Here is a 12,064-nt window from a genome sequence, read left to right on the forward strand (position 1 = left end):
GGGCCGGGCCGAGCTGGGGGTGAAGGGCGCGCGGGGATGGCACCGCCCGCTGCGCGCCCCATCGCGCAAACACGGGGGGTGCGGCCTGAGGGCCGCGCTCCGGGCAGGTCGGGGCTGTCACGGCCCAGCCCGGCCCTCTCGCCCCTCGCCGCCTTGCCCAAGCACGGCGGGGCTGAGGCCGCGGTGCCTGATGACGTCAGCGCGGTCGCATGTGGCCGATGACGTCAGCACCGGTACCGCCTTGGGCCGGCAGAGGGCGCAGGCGGGTGTGTGACGTCACGCGCGTGACGCACAGGGTGAGCGGTGCCGCGGGCCCGGCCCGGCCCGGCAGGTTTTGTAAGAGATTTCGTAAGGGTTTCATAAGCGCATAACCTCGCAGCGGCCCCTGTCACCGAGCGTCTCCCGCCTCATCCTCGGGAGGAGCCAGCGGCATTCCCGGCGTCAGTGAAGGAGCGGCCACAGCACCAAACAAACCCACGCGCGGTTCTTGGCGCGACATCAAGCGCTCCCTTCTAAAATTCTCGGCAGTGTTGGAAAGCGCCGTGAGTTCTGTGAAAACGGTTTTTTTTTTTCAAGCAGCAGGGTAGCGTTCCATGCACACAAAGAGGGAGTGAACTCTGTGTGCTCATAAGCGCACAGAAATAACCTCAGTGGAAAAGCATGAGGGGGAAACTTCCCAGAAACAGATGACAGCACACCGTGACTGCTGACACCCGTCTGCCGTGCCAGAAACCCCAGCCAGGCTGTGCGAGCAGGCAGTGAACATCCTGTGTGCATCCCGAACATCAGCTCCAGCAGCTCTGTTACAGAAAAGCTGCTATTTAATAAGTACCAGGTTCAGCCAGTTGTAAATACTTAAAGGAGAGCTGTTCAGAGAATAAATTTTAGCTGGGCATACCTGTCTTGATCCTATTTTCCTTGGCTCTTTCACCTCATGGACTATTCCTGAACACTGCTGATCTGTCAGAGTGGACACAATTATTGCTGGGAGATTGTGAGGCAGCTCTAAATCCATTGTAGTCTGAATACCCACCGAGTGATTTTTGCAGCTGGAGAATTTTGCGAAGGATGTTAAAAATGTGAAGCATTTGGGGATGTCTTAGTGTGACACAGTTGTGGAAGATGGTGACCCTTTAATAGGCAGGGGTGGTGCAGCAGATACCCATCTCTTATCCATCAGGCTGCCTGCAGCCTCTCATCAGGGATTTTTTCTGTAAAAGAAATGTTATCTACTGGAAGCAAAGCAAAATGTCATCTCCAAGAGGGAAGCATGCCAACATATGGTGCAGATTAGGAGCTAGATTTCAGCAGCTCTTGCTCATGTAAACTTCAGGCTATTTTAACGGATTTGTTAAAGTAGGTTTCTATATCTGAGTGATATCAAGTGTGAAACTACTTATAAACCTGTCTTGTAAGAGAAACCACACAATTATAAATAATACAGCCAGACTTAAGGAAAATAAAATGTGCATTTGTAACTGCAGAATAAGAAGTGGCACATCCTAAACATTAGAAATATTTATATGTATTATAATACTATAAAATCCAACATCTTTGCCCCTATATGTTGTCAGTATCTGTGATGACTGAAATAAAGGAAAACATTCTGTCAGTTGAGTTTGTCCAGTCCCAGGCAGTACCAAAATGATCACTGAGGACCATGATGGACACCTCCAAGAGAATATGAAAACCTGTGGAAACCCATGATGAGATTTCTCAGTCCATATGTGTTTTTCAGGGACTGTAAATGCAACTGATATCTGAAATGGGCCTTGTGATTCTATGTTTCAGATTTTGGCAGAGCAATCCCCTTGCCATGGCTAAGAAATACTGGAAATTGCCCTAGGAATTCTATGGGAAAGTGCTCTGGGGTCCCAATTAGCTGCTGAATGAGGCAGGAAGATTTTGTATTGCCAGACCCATATTTGCCAGTAGGGAGGAGTGACTTGTCCCCTTTAAGCAGCCTCATAAAATCTCATAATTTTGACCAAAAAGCATAAATACCAGGAAATAACTCACAACCCAAAAGTCTCTTTATCTCCAGCATTATATCCAGATCATTCCTGCTCTCCATAGTGGGTACCAAAACCCCAGATTGTCAAACCCAATCAGGCCTCCACTGCTATGTAAAAATCCAGGTATTGTGTTTCTATTAGGAAAGCAAACACCAGCCTGGTTCAGAGCCTTGCTCCAGAGACCAACCAGCTCACACTGCAGCATGAATTTCACCCTGAAAAGGGTTTGGTGACAATGGCAGTGACTCAAGCTGAACTTCTGAGGGAAATGAATGCAAGCCTGAAGTGCCATTTGTCATAGGCCACCAGAAATGAATTGTGCAGAGGTGACACTGCAGGGGACTGATACAGAGAGGAGTGAGTGGGGAAAGTTCTGTGCTTACCTGCTGTACTCCCTGTCACAGGCTCTGGTTGCTTCCCTGCTTCAGCTATCACAACTCTGCACTTTCCATATACCAGCTGAGGTGTTTACTGTTTCCTACACTTAAGAAAATTATATTTTGTGGTGTATTTTTCCCCCTGTCATATTCTGAAATATGGCTATGCTGCAGTAACACTGCCCAAGTTCCTTGATCTAAAATGCAAGTTTTATTTGGTATTGGTTTTGTTGGTATTCACAGGCAATATTAATGAAAACCATTCAAAGGTCTTGCTCTTTTCTTGAGCTGGAAAAACAAGATTCCACTCCTCTGTCAATCTGGCAGTTGTAATGATAGAAAATTGTCAATGTTTTCTTTTCCAGACATACCTCTTCAGTGACTTCCATTATACAATTCTTCATGGCTGTCCATCTATAAACACTCTTTCATCAGCTGTCAATCCAGTACCTCAGCTCCTTATGCTTGGCTGTATTTTCCTGAATGTACTTCTTAGAGAAAACTTTGTTGGATAGCAAAGCTCCTTTTCAGTGCTTCCAGAATTGGCTCATTAATGCCTGGCAAGTCATCATGTATCCCTGTATGACAAAGTCACATCAAATGGTGCTTTTAATAAACAAATTCCTTTATCTGACAGCAAGAAAGCACAGCAGTACCTCAGTGCAGGATGGTACCCACTCCTCTAGCGTTGCCCATACTTTAATAGTAGTTTTGTTTAAGTAATTTTGATCCTTCCAGATTTCTGATTAATATCTAAAGAAGACACAAATTGGGAAATGCCACCACTAGAGAACATTCTGGAAAAGTGGTGTTAGGCACAAATGAGTTTCCATTATGTGACATTTATTAGGTCAGGACAGAGCTCACACTGTAGCAGTGAGTAACATTCACATGCTTTGGTGCATCTCTTTGTCTCTTCAGAGAAACATAAATGGAATAAAAATATTTCCCCTTCAATACTGAAAATGTGTTCTTATTGAAGTAACCAGCATTCTTTACCAGTTTTGCTTCCTCTGCAAGGCATTAACAGTTTCACTGCTGATGTTGAGTCCTAACAGTGCTCCCCACTGCTGCAGCAAACTGGCCTCCCATCCCAAAGCCCTTCCCCTCCCTTCTTCAGAACAGGTGCTGTCCCAAACTCCTCACCACTGAGGCCTGTGGCCCTCATTTGACCCAGGGCAGAGGGAAAGGACCAGAATGCAGCAAACAGCACTCGAGAGCCCTGAGCTCCATAAACCTCACAGCCTCAAGCAGGGGAGCTGCACTGCCAGACTGCCCCTGTGCAGCTGCTCTGCAGCTCTGCCCGGGCTCTGTGAGCTGTGTGAGCTGTGTGAGCTCTGTGAGCTGTGTGAGCTGGCCCTGGTGCCACCTGAGGACAGTTATTTCTGTCCTGGGGCTGCTGCTCATGTTGCTCTGGGACAGCTCTTCACATGGCCAGGATGAGCACTGTGAGGCAACAAGGCAGCTGAATTTCTGTTTGCACAGTGAGCCATACGTGAAATGGAAAAATGTCAGGAAGGCCATGCTAGTGCTGCAGAGCAAGAACAACTGAGCAGGGCTGATTTGGCCAATGCTGTTCTCTCAGTTCAGTGCATTTGTTCTTTACCTGCTGACAAACACTGACTTGCTGTTTGTATCATGCAATTCAGTTCAACTTGATTATAACACAGAGCAGTGTAAGACAACCAAATGCCTGTATTTGTTTCTGCACTTTATCAATTGACCAGGAGAGGTTTTTTTTCCATCCTGTAATATTTACTTCCTCCCTCAGTTTGAAGAAAAACCAGCTTGTAGAAATAGCCAACAAATCCCCTTCCCTTAGTCTTTCATATTCCACCAGAAATAGCCATCAAGTTGCCTAGGAAATACAAATAAAATTTTAAAAAATATTATAATTTGTTCTATCCTCAGACTAATACGTATCACTCCCTAAGAAGAGATGAAATGCCAGTAACCATATCAGCTTTCAGAGAAGAGATGCAGGTGTTTATGTAATTACTAAGAAATCAGTTTGAGTCGATTCCTGCCTTCTGTGTGGAAAAACCACGAGAGGGGGCTGGATCACATGTGTTGTCTGTGTATTCCACTCCCTGTGTCTCCCTGTGAGAACAGTCTTTTAGATTTCAATTTGCACAAGTCCTCATCTGTGAGGAAGTAGCTTTCCCTCCCTTTGCAGATATTGGTCACCACAGCTACAATTACACTGCACAACTCTCCAGGATGTGATTTCAATAAAGCCAGTCCAGTGTCTCAGGTAACCGAGATGTCCAGGCAGGAAAACCTGAGAACAATTCAGAGTGCAAATGTCCTGTTGTAAACCTGTGCACTCAGTGTCAGATAACAGCCTTTTGTACTTTATGGAAACAGTGAGGAAAGCCAAGGACATCATTCACAGAATGCAGCTGAGGAAGCTCTCAACAGGAGGTGAGGGATATCTTAAAAAATTTTAAAGCAGTCTTTGGTTGGAGAGAGAATGGCCTCTTCATCTTGATCATGGATTTGCTTTTTCTTGGAGAAGCTCTGAAAGGCAGAGTTGCAGTCAAAAGCGATATGGAAGAGTGGTAAAGAAGATGGCAAATCTCCCATCAGATTCTACCATGGATCTCCCATGGCACCCACAGAGGGAACGGCACACTCTCTGCAAACTCACAGGATCAATAAGCAAAATAATTTAATATTCCACTCACATTTAAAGTCATTCTTAACGAGTGAAAACCAGAAAATTAGTGATAAGATCTTCAGAAACCAGTGGCCACCTGATGTGGAAGGACAGCTTGGGATGTGAACTGCTAATTGTGATACTGCTACACTGCTGCTACAGCCACTCAGTTTTAGCTGATTGGAGCTAGAAACATCAAGGGGAGACTGAGATTTTGTTACCTGCCATTGAAAATCTCTCCCTTCCCCAAATACCCCTACACACCTTGAAGAACCCTGCCCAATTCCCCCTAATATCCTGCCCCCCATCCCCACAATAAATTCAAACCCAGACATTATCTTTGCATCACAACACAGAGTTTAAGTCAGATCATATTAAAAATGTGCATTTTTAATAGAATGATCTGAGACAAACATTTGATTTTCAGGTCCTTTTAATTTTATTCTTCTGCCATAAAATGTGGTAAAGGGCTTAGAGCTGCACACCTTCAGAGTGCTGTTGCCTCATATACCTTCCTTACCCAGCATGTGATATATCTCCTGCAGTTAGGAAACACTCTGTCTAACACTGCCTACACTAACCAGGCTCTGGCACTGTTTATATAATTTGAATGCAAATAATTATTTTTCTTATCAGCTTCCTCCCCCACCTGACAACATCCAAAATGTAAACGCCCTGCACGTAGGATCCCCCCAGCTGGCCTGAGCTGCTTCTGACACTCACTCTTCCACCTGCCCTCTGGGCTCCTTTGTTTTAACACACTCAAATTACTACAGAGAAATTATTTACCACCTTACACATCTGTGCTTGGCTTTATGTTTGGCAGCAGAGGTCTTAAACAGGTAGTGCATGGCCCTTAAATGGCTTTTGGCAAAGAATGATCTGGTTTCAATTTAAAAACTGACTCAGAATTTGTAACAAGGTAGGTGCTGTTTGACTCATTTTGACTTTTTAATTTAGGTTGTGCAGTTTCCTTGACTTGCAGAGTTCAGGCAGTTGGATGATGGCTCTACAAATGTCTGTGTCAGGAGTGGGAGCAGCAGCTGCCTCCAGGTGTTAGACTGAGCACAGGTCCAGGGTGGTGCATGGCTCGTGGATGAAGGGGACTGTGCTGTTGTCTGGGAAACAGTCTCTGAAACTGAGAATGTGTCAGATCCCAGCCAATAATGTTTGCTCTTGCAAGCATCACAAATGTGCATATGATCAAGTAGGCAGATGATAATCACATGTTATCACCCACAACTCATGAGCAAGCACAGTAACAGCACAATTAAAGACAAAACCACAAATTTTAAAGTACTTTGAAAATGCTGATGATTTTGTTTTGTTTGGAGATAATAATATTTCTCCCTCAGTGATCCTTGTGTAATTCAAAAGATGACAGCAGTTCTTATGAAAGCACTGTGCTCTCAAACATCTGTTGGGTGCAACTTTCAGTGCAAAGCCTGAAGAACGAGTGATGACAGGTCATGGTCAAAATCATGTATTAAATCACAAACGTAACTCATAGTCTTCAGACCTTGCTCCTGCGTCCAAAATTTCTATCAAACTCTGCTTCAGAAATCCTGTGCTCCATCAGCTATCTCTAGACATGGTTGAAAGAAACCAAAACCTGGAAATAAAAGTCATCACTTTGTCATACACAAAGTGGAAGTGGCCACTTAGTCATCAGTGCTGAAATCCTGTCACCAAGACAATGATCAGATCAATATAAACCAAACAGTGTCGAGGCACGTAGGATTTCATGTGCCCGTGGTTGACCACACAGCTCTGCTGAAGGCAAAGCATTAAATCATTTTTCTTCAAAGTTTTGTGGGCCAGAGAGCAGGTGGATCCTGGATTTAAGAGTATTTCTGCTGTCCTTAGTCCTGGGATTGTATTTGTTACTTCTTTATGGGAGGAGGATCCAGTCTCAGCAATTGAGAACACAAGACCTCCTCTCTGGGACCTTTAATAGGAACAGCAACTTAAGGCTCAGTCCCAGTCTCTAATCTGGGCCTGACAGTGGGAATTCCCAACCCCAAGCTGAGAAGAAATGTTGGTGTTTGGAGAGGACTGACAACTCACAGGGAAACAGTGAGCATGGAAGCCAAAAACTGCACCTCAAAATGATCCTTGTCCTTCTGGGCATGAGGCACTCTGACAGTTTTAAATTTTTCATATCTTATCTGGTCAGTGGTGGTTTCCTGTTTGTAGCTTCTCTTTTCTAAACAGCCTTCTGAGGGGTTCTCGTGAGTTAATTTCATCCAACCTAAGGGATAAATTATAAAAGAAAAAAATATTAATCAAATAGGAGAGTTTAAGATGGAAACGTAATGCAAAGATCTTCCATGCAAATAAAGTAACAATACTCTTCATGCACAGTTGGGACAAAAGTATTTTCTTTCATGGTATGCTCTAATAAACATATTAAACTGTAAAGTAAGCAGACTCCATAAAATCTTCACTAATGTAAAAGTCATAGATTCTATTTAGGAAAAATCAAAATCAAAGGCCTTGAGATGCTGTGATCAAAACTGTCAGAGTCCAGCTTGATAAAATGCCTGAATCTGCATTTCCTGTAACCACTGTCTGACACTCCAGGCCATGGGGGCTTTCTGATGTACTTAGCTGTGAAATACTACAGCACTTAAGGAAAGTGAGAGGAATATGTGGGAATATACTTATAATCTTGGAAATCCTGCAAAAGAACTCCACTACATTCTGTCCTGATCCAAAGCCAAACACATTTAACAGGCCTGTACAAACCTGCTACACACAGACCAAGAAAATTTGAGTCAAACATATGTAACAACTTGAAGAGTACCTAAGAATTTAGTAAATATTATAAGAACATATGAGCTGTTAAAAATCCATTTGCAGACCAGGCCTGGGTGTGTTGCACTTGTGAAGGACAGCAAGGGAAATCCTCAGAGCCTGGACTCAGCCCTCAGCCTCTTCTAGGCTCACCACCCTCATTATTGTTAATTAGCACAGCTTCATTAGCAAGGATTAATTAGAGAGCTCTTTGGGAGAAAACAGCTTTTTCACCATTGTGCTGCCTAGACTTAATGTGCTGCTGAAACGAAGCTGTCTGCAACTCAGAGTTTCAGCAATCATAAAGGAATAAGCCACGTGTGTAAATAAAAAAAAAGAAAAAGTTAAATTTAATGCACTGAGAAATCATCAAATTTATCTCAGTATGATTAAGTCAGCTTGGATTAATCCATCTCCTGAGGATGTATAGATGTTCTCTGTTACATAAGCAGAGAGTCCAAAATGTTAACAGACAGCTACAAATTGGAGTTAAAAAAATTTTAAAAATTAATAAGTAGTTTTAGCATTGACTACTCTTCTCACAAAACCATTTAAAATGAAGTTTTTCATATCTAGGTCTTGCATAGTGTACATTAAGTCACTTTATACCTAGCTGCCTCAAATCATTTTTTCTCTAATTTGAGTCATTTAGGAGCCACTTCCAAGTTGCTGCACAATAAATAATATTTATATCAGTTCTAGTGCATTAATTCAATAGGAGATCCAGCAGGTTCATGATTAATAAGGTGGCAAAAATGGAATTTAAGTTTATTAGTGTTAATATTTGGTTTTCATGCTCAGAAATAAGAGGAATTTTTATATACACTTTGTACTGATGAAAAATTCTGAGTATCCAGGAGCTCTCTGAAATACACAAAATGCTGTAAAGCAGTAATTATTAAAAATAAAGGCAAGATGAAGAGCACAGCTTTTCTTTTTAAACAAGATGTGCATTCTATGTGTCTTCAAAGCCAGGAGCTCCCAAATGTGCAGTGGGATGAGTAGCATAGGAACAGGAAAAACAAATATAATGTGAGCAGCTGGACACTCCTGAGCAGACAGACTCACACGGGGATTGCTGCTGCCAGATCCATCAGTGAGGGGAGCAGGCAAGGAGACTTCTAAGGAAAATGATGTTATTAATAAAAAGCCTCCACAAAGCTTCATTAATCACAAAACTTGGAGACAACCCAGTATCAGCAACAACTAAAACATATTTAATTTGCTTACTCCAAAATCAATGTCTGTTCCCTTTATAAATGTGTGTTTCAGAGCGTCACATATCTTAATCCTTGCTGATAAAAGAGGCTGTAAATATTTTAAAAGAAAAAAAAATAGATGATGATGATGATATTGCTGAGGTATCACTGCATCCCTCTCAAGAGGGGAGAAGACCTGGGTTTCAAAACTGACACATTTCTAAGTAGCTTTTTTTTCCTGCTTCCCTGAAGTTCCTTGGAGGTATTTGAATTATACTCACAAATTCATTATGTTTGAGTGATTTATTTATACATTTAAAAATGCTATTGTAATCAGAGATATTCAGATATTCAGTGTTAAGAAATGTTCCCTTTACAAGCCATAATAACCAGTATTTGGTGTAGGAATAAAGAGAGAGGATATAACCTTCTTAGGATGGTTTGGGTTGGAAAGGACCTTCTTGGAGTAGATGATTTTGATTAAAGAAAAAAAGATAAAAAGGGTGAATTTACAGTCTTAAGCTGCAGTAACTACATAGAAAAAATCTATGTAATTAGGCAAGAGTCTGTCTACAGATATTAACCTGAACAGCAGCTTTTAGTTGTGTTCCTGATTCTTTGATGGCTTTAGTCAAGAAAATACAAAATACTCATGCCCACAGAACTCTAGTGAAATATTTAAGTAGTAGAATCTCAGATGTTACAAATATGAAAATGTTGAGGAGATTTTCTAGGATCAGCTAAGGACTCAATTCCCAGGAAAAAAATAGTGGGAGTTGAGCTTCCAACTCACACGTTATCTTTCCTGAATCTGTCTTGGATGGCTTTTCTGAGACAAAGAACAGTTCACCTGGAATTAAAATGTGAGAATTCCCACTTCAGTCATGTGAGCCACATTTTCTCCCTGTACCTTCTTATGTTTTGAATTTCATTTCCATGCTGGCACAGAGGATGGGTGTGTGAAGGAGTCCTTGCACAGAACACATCAACATTTGCTTTCCTGAAGTAGTTTTATTAATGATTGTTGGGGAGGACAGATCCAAACCTTTGCTGATGGTAGGGATTAGGAGAGGCTGGTAATTATCGAGAGGGCAAGGTAATTCTAATGTATATTTTATTCCATTGCTGTATTTTTAATTTGGAGAAGCCTTGAGGAATTTATTAAATTGCCATGTACATCAGGGACTTAGTTTTTATTCAAATGAATCCTGAAAGGATAAATTAGCAATGGATCTTTACAAACACAATCACTGAAATACAGACATGAGTTGAGCTGTTCAGATGACTGTTTCCATAAGAGCACACAGCCACAGCAGGTCCTCGGAGACACAGGATACTGTTTCTATGGTAATAGAATGTCTGAGCCTCGAGGATGCACAAAAGTCCATTGTGAAAAATAGGAGCTAATATTTTCGATTAAAGAGACTTCCTTGTTCACACTTACTTGTGTTTAGCCACTTGTCACCTTTTTGCTCTGCTAGATCTTAGGTTGGTGACTCTCATGAGCTTGTTTTTCTAAAACAAGAGGTGGTATCTGAACATTCTCTCTGTCCACCTCTTACAACTTTTTAAACTGTTGGTTAATTTGATTCCAGTTCCAGTGTGGCACTGCTGTGTGTCTCTGGGGGCTCAGCACAAGGAGTGGTGACACCACTGCTGGGACAGCCATACAGGGAATTCAGCTGCTATCTGTCCTTGCTGAGGGCAGAAGGGGCAGGAAAGAAAGGGTAGGGGTACAGGATATGCACTTATGGTGCTTTGTGGGCACCTCAAATAGGGAATAAATGGTAACAAATAAATGAAAAGTGCTAGAAGGCGGCACAGGAACAATTTCAGGGTGGTAGGAGGGTGCATAGAGCCACAGACAGTGTAGGAGTGTCACTTTTCTGTCTTAAAACATGAATTATGTCCCTGTTAAGTAATTCCAGTTGTTAACAGTTGCTGATACTCTCAATTCTTCATGCTTTTCCCTGTTCCTGCATCCTGAGTTGCCTAGATCCTTGGCTGTAAAAATTCTTCTGGATTATTCTACTGGGGTCAAATCACAAAGGATCCATAATATGCTAATACCGAGCAGATTCACAACAGAACCTTTGCAGGAGACCATCAGAATGCAAGTAAAGAGCATTACTATTACTATTTGCAGTAATTTCAGAGCACCACGTATGGAGCCTGAGTCTGGCTGCAGTGGATGCTGAAGACTTTTCTGAGCATGTACCCAGGATTTCAGGACAAGGAGATTAACACGTTAATAGCTGAAAAACTGCTGATACAATTTCAGTGTCTGCTTTTGAAAACCGGAGCCATTAATGGTGTCAATAAATTTGAAAAAGTCATGGTAATCCAATTACTGCTATTTTAAAACACTAAGGTTCCTTTGTAGCTATGGAAACAAAAATGCAGACATTAATGAGCAAGGGGGAAAGAACCCTGGTGTTTCCTTGACGACAGATAAAAGCAAAGCTCCATGACACCCAAAGGAGAGAGGGACAGAAATACGTCTCACCATGACAGACAACTGAAATCCAAGTCTAGTGCAATAATAAACTTCACTCTGCCAGGAGTGCTCTTTCACATGACCTTTATGCTGCAGTTATCCGTGCATGAGGCACTCAGGGTAAGAATTGCAGCCTTAAAGCACGTGGTGAGAACTGGAACCCCCCTGGGGCACCCCTGGAACAGGTGAGTGTTGTGTGGAACATGGAAGAGCTGCTCAGCCCCAGGGTGAGAGGCAAAGTGCCAGATCTGAGGCTGCCCTGGTGCTTTGCAGCGTGGATGTGACTCAGGTGCTCCTCATGAGCTCGGTGTGGGCACAGGGGATGCCACCATGGCACCCCCAGGGGCTGAAGAGCTCCTGTTTCCTGCAGTGCATCCTAAATTCAGTGTTCATATATATATTTATACATAGCACCTCTTCTCCCAGTGACATTCCATATAACTGTTAGATAAAAGTATGACACAGATACAGGCAGTGTGCAACTGCAACTGAATTGTTATCACTTGAAATTTAGCTAGCAG

General features: G+C 42.5%; 1 long non-coding RNA gene across 1 annotated transcript in view; it reads right to left on the minus strand.

Moving 5' to 3' along the window:
* Positions 1-7,153: 7,153 nt before the first annotated feature.
* Positions 7,154-12,064, minus strand: part of LOC148221792 (uncharacterized) — a 41,959-nt gene continuing 37,048 nt past the window's right edge. Inside the window, exon 5 of the long non-coding RNA XR_015807404.1 lies at positions 7,154-7,302. This is a non-coding gene — a long non-coding RNA (uncharacterized LOC148221792). The remainder of the gene's footprint in view (positions 7,303-12,064) is intronic.

Source organism: Sturnus vulgaris, chromosome 17 (genome assembly GCF_052056855.1).
Source record: "Sturnus vulgaris isolate bStuVul1 chromosome 17, bStuVul1.hap1, whole genome shotgun sequence".
NCBI lineage: Eukaryota > Metazoa > Chordata > Aves > Passeriformes > Sturnidae > Sturnus > Sturnus vulgaris.